Source organism: Aulonocara stuartgranti (assembly GCF_965226115.1).
Source record: "Aulonocara stuartgranti genome assembly, chromosome: 3".
NCBI lineage: Eukaryota > Metazoa > Chordata > Actinopteri > Cichliformes > Cichlidae > Aulonocara > Aulonocara stuartgranti.
The window spans coordinates 13,417,769-13,433,331 of NC_138941.1; the positions used below are offsets into that span (position 1 = coordinate 13,417,769).

General features: G+C 43.6%; 2 protein-coding genes across 2 annotated transcripts in view; one reads left to right on the plus strand and one right to left on the minus strand.

Moving 5' to 3' along the window:
• Positions 1–4,073, minus strand: part of LOC309702335 (putative nuclease HARBI1) — a 106,414-nt gene extending 102,341 nt beyond the window's left edge. The window contains exon 1 of the mRNA XM_082527016.1: positions 3,429–4,073. The gene's annotated coding sequence lies outside the window, so the exon portion shown is untranslated. The remainder of the gene's footprint in view (positions 1–3,428) is intronic.
• Positions 1–15,563, plus strand: part of LOC309702220 (uncharacterized protein) — a 72,230-nt gene that overhangs the window by 21,053 nt on the left and 35,614 nt on the right. The gene's annotated exons all lie outside the window — the stretch shown is intronic.

Genomic DNA, 15,563 nt, shown 5'->3' on the forward strand with positions numbered 1-15,563 from the left:
AGGAACACTTTTAAAAACACATGCAATACTTTGTTTGTATTACAGTCACAGTTTATGTTATTTTTGTCCTTTAAAAGTGTTGCTGTACTATAAAGTCCTATAATTTGAGGCTAAAATGGCTCAGAGAGTCTCTCTCTCAGAGGATCTCCTTTGAAAGTGGAGACGGCTTTATCCGCTGATCCACGTCACTTTACCTGGATGTTTTCTTTGAAGCTGGATGAAGACTCCTCTCCCTCACTCCTGCTGCAGCTGTGTGGTCCAGTTGGCCTCTGAGGTCACAGTCAACATCTGTAGCAGAAGAGGGGAAATAAAAGTCCAGGTTACCAAAACTGGGAGCTTTTCCAAAATGAGCTGACGGTTCACTCGTTAAGCTGAAAGAAAGATGCTTTAATCACAGCAGTCACACATGTGTCCACTGCACCATCTGGAACTCTTGTTTACACTCGTAATAACACAAACACTAAATCCTGCTTCTCTGGTGCTGTTGTGTAACAGTGTGTACACCTGAGACTGTCACCTGTCTGTCTGTCCTGCACTCTCTCTCTGTTTCTTTCTCTCTGATTGTGGAATAAAAGTATGAACATGTGTTTATAAGTTACACTTGTGTCTGAATCCTGCAGCTTATCACACATTTGATTTCCATGTGTGACGACTGCAAGTGTCCAGAGTGAGGACAGACTGAGGGAGCCACTGCTGCACATCATCTGTGAGGCTTTGCAGCCCTGATGATCCACCAGGACAAACTCAGCAGTGTGTGAGGAAGAGGAGGAGGAAGAGCCAGCAGCAGCTGACAGATGGAGAGAATAGACAGACTGTTCCCTGTTTGTGAAGGACTGCTAGGAAAGTTTAACATAACTGTCTGTGCTGAATCAGTCTTATTAGGTAATGTTCAAATAATGTGATCATCCCAGTGTTTTCAGTGTGGGAGAAAGTACTCAGGGCCTTCAAGTTACACACTATGAAAGGCAGCAACAAGTTTAATGTTCAGAAACCTAAAGTCTGTATCAGCAGCAGAATGGAGCTAAAAATAAATGTTGGTTTCAGTTCTATGAAGCTTTGAGTATTTTGGATCAGTAGCTGCTGTGTTTGTTGCATCATATTGCTGTAACTGTTTATATGCTTTATATATTCTGAGCTAAGTTGATCTATAGTGTTACATCATATTCTATAAGGATGTTATGTGTTTGTAGACTTCCTGCCCAGTTTGACCCATTTAGCAGAAGTCAGCCTGTTTAAGGCTCTGATATCTATTCTGTGTGACTTACAGCAGTTATGACATGGTCTGATTTTCTCACCCAATAAAGGAATATTTCATATATCAGTCTACTCTTCATTTTATCAGAAACAGTTATCACAGCTCGTACATTTGCTTTTTACACATGTATGTAAGCATTGAGCCAAATTTAGTAATGCCAACATATTAAACGAACAATATTTGTCTCTTATATATGATACATCTGTATACACACTGTCACAGATACTTGTGATGCTAGGTTGGCCATGAAAGAACTTTCTGCAGCCATTAACAAACACCAGAACAAACACCCCGAGGCTGCTTTTATTGTTGCTGGCGACTTCAACCACACCAACTTAAAGACAGTCCTCCCCAGATTCCACCAACATGTCTCCTGCCACACCAGAGGAGACAAGACTTTAGACCATGTGTATTCCAATCTGGCTGGAGCCTACAAAGCCACACCCCTCCCCCACATTGGACAATCGGACCATCTCTCCCTGTTCCTCACACCTAGGTATTCACCACTCATCCAACGTGTGAAACCTGCTGTGAGGACAATTAAAGTGTGGCCAGAGGGGACAGACGCAGTGCTCCAGGACAGATTTAAAAACACAGACTGGAATATGTTCACCCACACAGACCTGGACCAGTACGCCTCATCTGTACTGGATTACATCTCCGAAACCACAGACAGTGTCACCACCCAGAAACGGATCACCATGTACTTGGATGAACCGGGATGTTCGTCTCCTCCTGAACGCCCGCAACACCGCCTTTAGGTCAGGAGATGCACACGCCTACAGCACAGCCAGGGCTAATCTAAAGAAGGGCATCAAAAAAGCCAAACACCATTACAAAAAGAAGGTAGAAGAACACTTCTCCAACTCCAACCTCCGACGCATGTGGCAAGGACTCCAGACCATTACAGACTACAGGACCAACAAACCCTCCCCCGCATCCTCTGATGTCTCCTTCCTCAACGAGCTCAACAACTTTTATGCTCGTTTTGAGCGAGGGAACCCCACAACCACAACCAAAGCAGACATGACGCCAGACCACCAACCTCTGACTCTCTCCCCCACCGATGTAGGAGCGGTGCTGAACAGGATCAATGTCCACAAGGCTGCAGGTCCTGATGGCATCCCCGGGCGTGTTCTCAGAGCACAGGGCTCTAGACTAACTTTTTGCCACGGGCGTACCAGTACGCCTAACTTTAAAAAGTTAGGATTACCGGCACAAAAGTTAGGCGCACACAAATTTTATAATAATTGATATAATATAATGTGTTTTTCTGGATACACTGTGCTTTTTCAGCATTCAAAGATTGATGACACCGTGTCAGAGCACTGGCTATGAATTTCAGAAGGATCAGGCCTTAAAGAAAAGTTAGCAATAGTTCTTTTCCTATTACAGCTACATCCACGTCTGTCGTGCCTAGGCTGCTCACTAGGGCTGGGTATCATCACTGATTTCTATAATCCATTCGATTCCGGTTTTCAAAGTCCCGATTCGATTCAACTTAGCCTCAGACAGTCAGAAATATTATAATTCTGATCATTTATCAGTACTGACTTCATCAGAATTGTGAGCATCACAGCAGATGCCTTTGTGTGAAAGTAACTGAGAATAAAACACAGAAAAACATGAAGGAGATTTTCCTGGTCTGGCTTTTTATAGCAGATAACCTTAAAAATATTCTACAATGTTCTGCATATAAAGTTTAAATTTCTTCAGTATTGAACAACAGAAAAAAACAGGCTTTCTTGTTCGAGGTCATTTAAGTGAAAAAAAGAAAAAGAAAAGAAAAAGACAGCAGCCGCAGCGCTGTAAACAACGGTAGACTGGTGGGTAATAAGCGAATGAATAATACAGAAAACAGAGATTGGAGACGGGAAACTGTTCTTGAAGTACAGAGAGAGAGAGCTAGCTGTGCATGAAGTGCGATTTTAATAGTCGTGGAAGCAAAACAGCAAAATTCAGCTCGGTGAATTTTGGTTGGAGAGACAAAACCTGCAGCTCAGAATCAGCGCAAAAAGACGTAAACACAGCGCGGACCGGACGCATCAGGATCGCTAAGCTCCGACAGCGTGTCCGTCTACGGGCCGTCGGGTGAGAAAGCCGAGAAAGACAAAGTTAATTCTGATGCGTCGGGTCTGTGCTGTGTTTACGTCTTTGTGTGGAATCCGTGTACCTGCTCTCATTTGCTGTTTGGTTGTTGTTGAACTGGTTTTGTGAGCTTTAATCTGAGAATCTGGCGTTTCTGGCAAAACACAGTTATATTTAAAAGTCGATTCAGGATTTAATGAATCGATAACGCTTTATTCAAGCTACTCACCTCCCACTTCCACCTGCACTTTCAACTGGACCACGGCCAATCAGAGAGGTCCCGCCCCTGACTATCTCTGATTGGTTTAGTCCACGATAGGGGCAAAATGTGTGTCTGTTGTTGACCACAGGGAAGGTTGCAGATTTTTTTTTTTTTTTTTTTTTGCTACCCGCACAGTTGGTCGCACAGGTGCAACCAAATATTTTTTTTAGTCGCACCACTGAAAAATTTGGTCGCATTTGCGACCAAATTGGTCGCACTCTAGAGCCCTGGAGCGTGTTCTGGGAAGCTTGCAGGAGTGCTCACAGACATATTCAACCTGTCCTTGGCCCACGCTGTGGTACCGGCCTGCTTCAAATCCACCTCCATCGTGAAATTACCAATCAATCAATTACCAATCAATCAATCGTCCCGATACCCAAAAACTCCAACCCATCTTGCCTCAATGACTACCGCCCAGTAGCACTCACCCCCATCATCACTAAGTGCTTAGAGCAGCTGGTCCTAGCACACTTCAAATCCTGTCTCCCCCCCACCCTGGATCCCCACCAATTCGCATACCGCCAGAACAGGAGCACAGAGGATGCAGTCTCCATCGCACTGCACTCTGTCCTCTCACACCTGGACAACAACAACACCTACGCCAGAACGCTGTTTATAGACTTCAGTTCAGCATTCAATACAATCCACCCCTCACAACTCATCAGGAAACTGACAGACCTGGGCATCAGTTCCCTCATCTGCAAATGGTTACTGGACTTCCTGACCAATCGCCCCCAATATGTCCGGCTGGATAACCACTGCTCATCAACCATCACAATGAACACCGGTGTACCACAAGGCTGTGTGATGAGCCCTTTCCTCTACTCCCTCTTCACCCACGACTGCAGACCTGCTGATGGTTCCAACACCATCATTAAGTTTGCAGATGACACCACGGTGATTGGCCTCATCAGTGACAACGATGAGGCCGCCTACAGGGAGGAGGTGGATCGTCTGGCTGAGTGGTGCGACACAAACAACCTGCTGCTTAACACCGAGAAGACCAAGGAGCTCATCGTGGACTACAGGAGGAATGCTGACCCACATCCACCCATCCACATTAAGGGGACGGCTGTGGAGCGTGTGAGCAGCTTCAAGTTCCTGGGAGTCCACATCTCCGAGGATCTCACCTGGTCGACCAACTGCTCCAAGCTGGTCAAGAAGGCTCACCAGCGCCTCTTCTTCTTGAGGACTCTGAGGAAGAACCACCTGTCCTCAGACATCCTGGTGAACTTCTATCGTTGCACCATCGAGAGCATCCTGACCAACTGTATAACAGTCTGGTACGGGAACTGCTCTGCCTCGGACCGGAAGGCGTTGCAGAGGGTCGTGAAAACTGCCCAGCGCATCGCCGGAGCACCACTTCCTGCCATAAAAGACATCTACAGGACATCTACTGAAAAGGGCTGGGAAAATCATCAAAGACCCCAGTCACCCATCACATGGACTCTTCACCCTCCTGCCCTCTGGGAGGCGCTACAGGAGCCTCCGGACTAAGACCACCAGGTACCGGAACAGCTTCTTCCCCACAGCTGTCAGACTCCTGAACTCTGCCTCCTGACATCTGACCCACGTTAACTTATGGACTCAACATACACACACCCACAATGGACAACTGTACCCTATTTGAATCACCTTGTTGTTGAATTGTGCTATACAAATAAATTTGCCTTGCCTTGCCTATTTCAGGAAGCCGGTTTAGAAAACACAGAGTGAAAAACGATACTCAGGGTTGAGTAACCCCGAACTGTCCAACTCGGAATATTCGGTTTCAGAAACGCTGATAACAAGCAGTTCAATCAACGCGGAGTTGCTTTAACCCCAAGTTAAGTGCGTGCACGAGCCTCAGCTGCAAAAGAAAGAGAGCATGCATGGCAAAACATAGCCGACAGAGTCAATGCGTGAGTGTTAATTTAAACATTGATCTAGGGATTTCCACCCATTTAACACATTATTTTATTATATTTTATTTTTTATTTTATACATTTTATTTTGTGATGATGTGAGCACAAGTGCAACCCAACAGGCCCCAAACGTTCCTGGCATCAAGTAAAAATGAAGTATAAAAATATAGTCGAAACAGGTAAGGTGTAATTGTATTATGAGCCATAGTGCTTGGTCTGTTTGTCCAATGTAAATCGATTGCAGTTAGAGGCTACATTAATTTTCTTTCTGTAAGCACTTATTGAAATTATCTGAGCACATTACAAGTACATATTTGCTTACTCTGTATGCTCAAATGTGACCCGTTATGGCCACTAGAAAAAAAACGGAGGCCCGAATAACAGGTGGGGGTCCTCCACCACCACCACTCACAGAGCCTGGCCACTTGGCTTCCACATTTGTGATAATGTTGGCAGCATCACAAATGATCTTCACAGTGCAGAGAACACAAATTAGCATCCATTACTATAATGAAATAATTTGTTAGTTTGAAATGCTACAGGGAACTATGTACCTGCACATTAATGCTGTGGAAAGACTTCCTGTTCACATAGTCTCCTTCATTTACTGAAGGAGCAATGATTGGAATGTGAGTGCCATCTGTACAGCCAATCACGCCTGGGAACCGTGAAAATAAATGTAAAATTTAAGTAGTACTCCAAGTATCACCACATCATAAATTAAGTTTTGTTCATCCTGCTACCTCCAATTTTGTGGAATCCCTCTTTGATGAATCTTGTGGGTCTATGACCGGGGAACACCACAGAAGAGTGCAGGAGACGTTTCAGTGCAACTGTAACATTCCTGACTGCCCGACAGACGGTAGCCTTGGAAACGTGCTCAGCGTCACCAATATTATACAGAAAGCTCCCGTTTGCAAAAAACCGAAGTGCAATACAAATAATATGTACAGAACTGAGAGAATGTCCACGATGTGTCTTATGAGTAATATTAGGCCTGAGGATGTTATTCAAATAACTTAGAGATTGTGCTGAACAACGGTAACGTTCACACAGAAAATCATCAGGAAATGATAAAATGTCCAAACGCGCTCTAATCACTCTCTCCCGGCGGAGAGCTCTGCGGAGAATTTGGGCTTCAACATCTACTGGCTCTTCAAGGAAGTGGCACGCCATGTCTGACACTTCCTACAGTCAGGTTTCCGACACAGAGGCGGAGAAAGTCAGGGTTAGTTGAAGTAAACCTGCTAGGGGGCAGGTTAGCTTCACGGAGTGTGTCGTTATAGTGACTCACTCAGGCTTCATCTGAACTCGCTTTGTGAAACTGAAAACCCAGAGTTTTCGTTAACTCAGGGTATACTTAGTCAGAGTTTGCACTAAACCGGCTTCCTGAAATAGGGCCCTGGACCCTCAAACACACAATAATAACATGGAGTGAACCACCACTCACAACCACTAGCACTTTATATAGCCTCTGTAGAAATTATCCACACCCTCACTTATCTTAACTGCACTACTGTATAGCTCTGTGTAAATAATCATTCTGTACATTCGATAATCTTTAATCCTACAACTGTTTACAACTTGCATAGTTCCCATTTCTGTATAGCTGCATATCTCAGATTTCTGTAAAGTTATTTATTTCATATTCTGTATAGTTTTTCATATTTATATCCTGTTCATAGCCTGTACATACTTATAGTTATAGAATATTCACAACATACTTCATACCGTGTACATTATAACATACCATAATAGAGCCATTTCTGTAATATACTTACATATCTATACTATTGCTAATATATATTGTAATATATCTATATCACTAAAGCACTTCTGGATGGATGCAAACTGCATTTCGTTGCCCTGTACCTGTGCATGTGCAATGACAATAAAGTTGAATTCTAATTCTAATTCTAACAAGCTGAAACGTCAAGACTGGGCCAAGAAATATCTCAAGACTGGTTTTTCTAAGGTTTTATGGACTGATGAAATGAGAGTGAGTCTTGATGGGCCAGATGGATGGGCCCGTGGCTGGATTGGTAAAGGGCAGAGAGCTCCAGTCCCACTCAGACGCCAGCAAGGTGGAGGTGGAGTACTGGTTTGGGCTGGTATCATCAAAGATGAGCTTGTGGGGCCTTTTCGGGTTGAGGATGGAGTCAAGCTCAACTCCCAGTCCTACTGCCAGTTTCTGGAAGACACCTTCTTCAAGCAGTGGTACAGGAAGAAGTCTGCATCCTTCAAGAAAAACATGATTTTCATGCAGGACAATGCTCCATCACACGCATCCAAGTACTCCACAGCGTGGCTGGCAAGAAAGGGTATAAAAGAAGAAAAACTAATGACATGGCCTCCTTGTTCACCTGATCTGAACCCCATTGAGAACCTGTGGTCCATCATCAAATGTGAGATTTACAAGGAGGGAAAACAGTGCACCTCTCTGAACAGTGTCTGGGAGGCTGTGGTTGCTGCTGCACGCAATGTTGATGGTGAACAGATCAAAACACTGACAGAATCCATGGATGGCAGGCTTTTGAGTGTCCTTGCAAAGAAAGGTGGCTATATTGGTCGCTGATTTGTTTTTGTTTTGTTTTTGAATGTCAGAAATGTATATTTGTGAATGTGGAGATGTTATATTGGTTTCACTGGTAAAAATAAATAATTGAAGTGGGTATATATTTGTTTTTTGTTAAGTTGCCTAATAATTGTGCACAGTAATAGTCACCTGCACACACAGATATCCCCCTAAAACAGCTAAAACTAAAAACAAACTAAAAACTACTTCCAAAAACATTCAGCTTTGATATTAATGAGTTTTTTGGGTTCATTGAGAACATGGTTGTTGTTCAATAATAAAATTATTCCTCAAAAATACAACTTGCCTAATAATTCTGCACTCCCTGTATATGGTGATAAATATCTTTGGTCATATGGTCCTGCTCTGTCTGTCACCTTCTGTGTTGAGCTCATTGTTTCCTCTGTAGTGGCTGAGCTGAGTCCAAGTAGCTGAAAATGTTCCTCTGCTGCTCCGTCAGACTCTCCTCCTCCTGCTGATCAGCTGGGACACAAAACAGATCTTTGTTAGGCTCCACACTGCACTGAAGAGTCAAAGTGTCTCATATGTTCATCTGACAAGTAAAAGAACACATTTTTGTTTCCCGAGGTGGGCAACTTGTTGGAAACAAACACAAAAGGTTTGAGCACTGATACCTGCCATTGCTGGCATTGAAAGATGCAACGCCAGCAATGTGGATTGTCAAGACTCAAACCAATCATCAAGCAAAGACAACAGGGATCAAATGTACCGCATTTTGATCCGGGACGTACTCTGCATGAAAACAAGCGCTCACTCTTCCTGCTCAACAAATGCCAAGGGCGGAGCCTTATACCACGTGATACAGAAGCTGTGCCGTGTGATGCTAAAATTAGCAGGGAAAAAACAACGGAGAGCACGTCAGGGATGACGAGAAAGTGACAGGAGAAAATCCGTCCCGGTCAACCACCCAAACATCAATAACGGGAACCTTATACAGCGCTTCCCTATACACGTCGAACTCCCGCAGGCACAAAGACATTACGGAGGCTATCACTTATCACCTGACCAAAGATATGGCTCCATCAACACTGTGCAAAACGAGGGATTTAGGAAAACGATCAACACCCTAGACAAACGCTACACAGTGCCGTCCCGCAACTATTTTTCTATTGTTGCACTACCTGCTCTGTACACGCAGCGTCGAGCAACGGTGGAGACGGAATTTCAAGCAGGACAACATTTTGCTGCAACAACAAAACGTGAGACATTTGTTGTTTTATGTTTATTTATTGTTATGAGAGAATCATGATCTCAATTCTAAGCCAAAAAATCGTGATTCTCATTTTATGCAAAATCGTGCAGCCCTAACATTAACACAAAACTATTGTTTCACCAGAGAAACACACATGAAGAGAGAGAGAGAGACAATAACAGCTACCAAACAGTCGTCATAATTCGTCACACAATGAGAAAAGGACAAATCAACAAGTAACAATGACTAATTAATATTAAAATCTGTAACATAATGTATTGTTTGGAGTTTAGTCTGATTGGTTCAGGATGACCTGCCATTATCCAATCACACGTCTGCTTACCTGCATCTTTTCTCTTTTTTCTAACCTGAGCACCTGATGGCTTTGAACTTTTGTTGTCCATCTTCCATTGGTTTGAATTTTGTGCTCCAGTACAAACACAAATCCCCCAACCCGAGGATCAGCACAATTAACCTAACAGACCTACACCTTAGTTCACAGATTCACTTTGTCTAAGGTTGATTTCTGGGATTTCACACAACCCAGGATTCAGATCGTGAATCCATGATGGGCTTGGATTTACATCATTATAAATGAAATGTGCTCTACTTGGAAGCAGCCGGCCCCGCCCCTTTTGACGGCTTGTGTGAGACTTTAAATCATCAAACTGTAAATTATAAATTTAAATTGTTATTGATCCTTTACCCCGAGTCCTAAAGTGTAGATTTATTTTCTTACTCTTCTTATATTTATTGTTTGTTTACTTGCACCGCTGTAACTGCAGCCTCGTCGTCTCGTCTCTCTATATGCTGGACTGTCTGTAGCGGAGATGACAATAAAGTTTACTTTGACTTCAGCAGCGCGCAGGCGCACCGAGGGCTCTCGCGCTCACTTTATAGAATTTAGAAAAAACATGGGTGCAGATTATAAGTCTGTATCATAATATCTGTTTGTTGTTTTTATTTTGTTTTGCGAGTTGGTTATTAGATGCCGCTGCAGCCAGCCAGAGACTCCCCGCCGCCCCGCCCTCTCCTCCCTGTGCCGCCAGCAGCAGGCGCACCTCGCAAACGGAGGGCGCCCTTACTCCCAGCAAATGGCTGATAGAAAACCGATCGGTGCCTACGAATTTCCCAATATGCGCTGGCATGACGTCGGGGAAGCATGGGTACGACCGATTATTTTATTTTTTTCTTGCCCGTGATGCCCCCCCACCACGATGCATTCTATTGGTTTGCACACTTACACACACCCAGCTGTGGTTTCCTGTTTTGCTGGACTCTGGAGAGCCCCGCCTTTAACGCTCTTCTCTCACAGAGAGCAACAGAAAACTTGGAAAAACTCCAGATTGACTGAACTCAGTTCAAAGTTACCTTGACACCTTTAGATGTGAGACGTAGCGATGGTCCGCTTGAAGCTGACGCTCCGGTGCGTGTGTCAGAAAGATCAACGCGCTGCTTCAGAAGCACCGTGTCGAGGCTTGATTCGTTTGGCCAGAGTCACGTGATCAGTGACGTCTGAAGCTTCGTTTAGAACGTACCTTTTTTTAAATCGAACTTTATTGAAACACAATGAGTATACAACATACAAACAGATGAAGTTTACAAAAGAACAGAACATGAACATACAGAACCAGGAGTAAAAAAATGATGATATGAGTAGGCGAAAAAAATCAACATATAAATATTGTTCTGAGAGGCTTTTTGTTGGTTGAGTCTGAAATTGATTGTATGTACAATTCATATCCTTATAAAAAGGCAGAAATATGGTGTTTTATTAATAAACTTACATTCATGGATATAAAATAGCTAAAAGTATTAACAATTTTTTTATAAAAAAACATTTATCATTCTTCCTGGGGACCTTAAAGAAACAGAATAAAACATTTTCCCATCGTAAAGAAAACTCCCTTAAAATATGGACAATAACAAAACTGCTAAATTCTTCCAGAATCTCTGTGTAGAGGAACCAAAAGAGATGTGCCACAGTTTCTGGATGATCCCCACAGAAAGTTCAATTAGTATTTATGTCTCTTTTAAATGTTACCATATAGTGACTGGCTGGGTAACATTTATGAAGAATTTTATATGAGATTTCCTTCACCTTGTTCACAATTAGATATTTATGGGATCATCCAGACTGTCTTCCAGGTGATATCTGGAACATGTCGGTTCCAGTAAGATATTCTATATATGGGAGAGACATGATATCTTCTTGGAATAAACTACGTATTCTCTTATTGCTGTTACCAAGTTCCTGTGAAAAGCAGATTTTTCCCACTGCTGACTCAGCTGGATCAGGGAGAGTGACTGAGGCAGATATTGAGCTGTCAGTGTTTTTATATAACATTAAAGTCCCTGAGGGTATGGCACCAAGCACCATTGAGAATTCCCCAACACTGACGGGAAAATTATATAGTGTAAGGAATTCATTGTAAGTAAGTAGTACTCCCTCGTTAAATTTTAAAACTTAGTAGCGGCCGCTATTGTTGGCAGCTGAAATTTGGCTGGGCCGCGCTATGAATTCTGGGATATGGTGGGCCACGAAGGACACACCCGACCCATCCTTCAAACTCGGGGGAATGAAGGACGCATTTGAAGGAGTCGAGGAATCGGGACAGCCTTCGTCGCCTGGCTATGACGTCATCGGCCTTCAAATGCGGCCTCCGGAGGATGCAGCCGACGTTTTGGGACACAGCTTGTGTCTTTGTTGGTCATGTGACCTCCCAGGGACTACACATGGAAACGAGCAGTTTAGCTCAAATCTGGCAGGTTTCCATCGTCTGTTTTTGTCCTGATGTCCATGAACATGAACACTGTCCCTGTCAAACACGTCCAGATAATCTGATCCAGTGTTGTTCTTCTTCTGTGGTGTTTGTGATGGAGCAGCAGCTGCTGATCCTGATGTCCTCCACCAAGGGGGCAGCAAATTCAGCTGACTGTCATCATTTATTAAAAAGATGTAACAATGTGACATAATGCAATATAATAGTGTCAGTTACACATTGTGGGTTGCACTGTGGCCAGAATGGACATTACCTCCTGCCTAATGGAAGCTGTCAGCCATCCTGCAACCATGAATTAGATAAGCAGAAGTGAAGGGATTGTTAACAACAATTTAATAATAAAATGTAATGTGATAGTTGCACTTTATTAGCTCCCCACAATCGTATGAATAATAACCATGAATGCACTGCATGCTCATAGCAAGTTCTTTAGGTTTAAAGTGAGATCCTGCTTTAAAGGGCGCTTCATCTGCTGGGAATGACATGTTTCTTCTAGTATGTAAGGCTCAGCCCATCTTACTGGGACTTACTTTTGTAGATCCACATGCTCTAAACCTGCTGCTCCATGATTGGTGCAGAAGCTTTAAGCTACTATTAACAAATAATGACCATGGACTTAGTTGTTACTACAATAACTTATCATTGAGCAACTTGTATATTTAATTTTACTTGTAAAACTATGCAAGTAGAATTGAATGGGGCACAGTGAGCTGAGCACAGGCCCACTCTGTGACACTCAGAGGTTTGTGGATATCATACTGAGAGTATTGGACACAGTGCAGCCAGCTTGCAGCCACTTTCCCACCACTTTAGCACAATGTTTACATGAGACTCAGCCACACTAATGTTCCTGGGCAGACATGTGGTGCAGCATGGCTGATGGCACTGTACCTGCAGCTGTCATGGACAAGAACCACTCAATACCTCACCCAAGCCAAGCCTGTGCTGATGTTGTGATCTGAGACCGAGACACTAACCCAGGATCATGATATGATGTTGTGAGAGTTTCACTAAGAATCAGCTCTGATTACAAGATTTCAATCTATCGTAACTCTAATTTGTATTTACTTCAGTTTGTTCATCTTGGAGCTGTGTGCAGCTGAGGACAGTCTTATTATTACCAGGTGAGGATATGTAACAGCCACAGTCTGTAGAGATGATGTCACCATGGAGTGGTGATGTCACTGGAGCTGCCAATATGTGCTCCAGCCAAAGCTACACCAGAGGGTTGTGCTGTGTAACAGGTTGGTGCAGGTGGTGTTATCTACATTTGAACATTAGGCAACAGTCTCATGAAGACACTTTCTATTGTTCACTAAAGACCAACAATAACAGAGACAAAGGGAGAGCAGCAGAACTAGTGCTAACAATTAGCACTGCTAGCCTGCCCACCAACACCAGCTAATGTTCTAAAAACGATGATCAATGATTTTGCTGTAACGGCTCCAGCTGTCTGTGTCAGGGACACGTTGGAGATGAAGTGAGTGATCCAGTGACAAAGGTTTGGAAACCTGCAGTCAGCTGAGACTAAAGGAGTCACCTGACCGAGAGACCAAATGTTTCACTGAGAACGTCCAGATGAACAGAATCAACCTTTGGGATAATCTGTTCCACACATCCATGTTTCACTTACTGCATTATATTTCCTCATTGCTGCGCACACAGGCCTGTGGCTTATAACCAACTCCAAGTTCAGACTCAGAGGCTGCTGAAGCTGTTTTCTGGAACAGAGACGTGTTGGATATAAAACCAACTCTTCTTTATGTGTCAGCACTGAGGAAAGGAGCAGCTTCGTTTCTAAGTGTATGAAGGACTGTAGCAGTGTGTGTGTGAGCTTTATTTCACAGACAGAACCATGTCAAAAACACAACTTCAGGTAAAAACAATACAAAATCAAAGAGTCTGATCAGAAGGATTAAACAGAGGAGTGTGGGACTGTTTTTAACAGACAGCAGGTTAAGCCAGGCTGGAGGAGTAAACTGAGCCTCGGTGTGAGCAGCAGTGTGTTTGACAGGAAGCTGAGATAAACAGTCTGGAGCCCATTTAGTGCTTCATATGAAAGTGTGAGGATTTGAAAGCAAATCTAAAATCAAGCAGGAGTCAGTGTGAGAATGATTTGTGCTTTTCCTCAGTCAGATGCTGGGAGTTTCAGTTCATCCATGTTCAGCGTGCTGTGCTTTGTGTAACAGGAGAATATGACAGTATAAATCAAGTCTTCATGTCACTGAAAGCCTCCACAGTCTGCTATGGAGGTGCATCAGTTTGGATTTACAAGAAGAACATTTCTTAAACCTGCCACAAGATGGTGCTCCAACAGAAGGGATGTCCACAGTGTAACACAGACACACACATGCTGTGTGAATGTGTGAGTGAATGGGCTTTCAACACAAGGCTTCTGCTGCTACCTTTAATTACATAATTAGCTAACAAGAACAAACTGTTAATTACCACCAAAGAACGGCTCCAGATTTTAGCTGCTGACCATTTTGTGAAACGTTGATTACATCAGCTTATTGTTGATTTTTCAACCTTAATATCAGCTGCTTTAAAGGAGCCTCGTTCTCTCGCAGTAACACTTTTCTTCACTAGATGCAGTGCAGGCACAGTCTGTGTTTCTAAACTACACACTAATGTTCATTGTTGTGCAGCTAAATCCTCCCTCTGGATGGGAAGAATCCCTGTCAGGCTTCAAACACCTGGCTTGGTGTTCTGGAGCTAATGTGTCACCTGTGAGGACTCTGAGATGAACACACAGCAGACACTTCAGTTCTCCGTCTGTGTGTCCTCAGTTTCCCAGCATGCCTTGGCTGTGGTGGTGGAGGTGAATGAGGGGGAACATGCTGCTCTGTCAGCACTCAGGTTTCATACCTGGTGATCTCAGAGGACAAAGCGGCGTTACAGCAGCGCACGTTGATGAGACCTGATGCTCTGAACAGTTCAGACTTCAGCCTCACTCTGAGAAAACAAACGACTGACTGTCAGCAGCAACTACACCTGCTCCATCAGTGACGGAGAGAAGAACTGAGACTGAGAGACATACAGCTGCAGGTCAAAGGTCAGAAACGCCCACTCTTTGTACGGGTCAGGAGTTAGTACTGCAGAGGTCAGAGGTCAGCTTGCTGACAAACCATTTGAAACAGTTTGGAGCTAAAAGCACAACAGCAGAGGAAAGAAGAGACACTGCAGAGATGATGCAAAATATTGTGTTTTGTTCTCAGCTGTCAAAAAGTGTAACACACGTGTTCCAGCACAGCCTTTGTGTACTTTCACTTCTCCATACTGTCCATTGGAAATCCTGTTTGTTACTTTTTGATTTCAGTCCATGTGTCCAAAGCAAACTTCTGTCCCACACTTTCTCTGCTGACTCTTCACCGATGCTCAGATGATCTCAGATGATTTCACCAGAACTCATCAAAATTCGGGCTCCACAGAAACCCAGACGTCACTAAACAAGCGTAACAAGCAAAGTGAAAACTGGTCGTT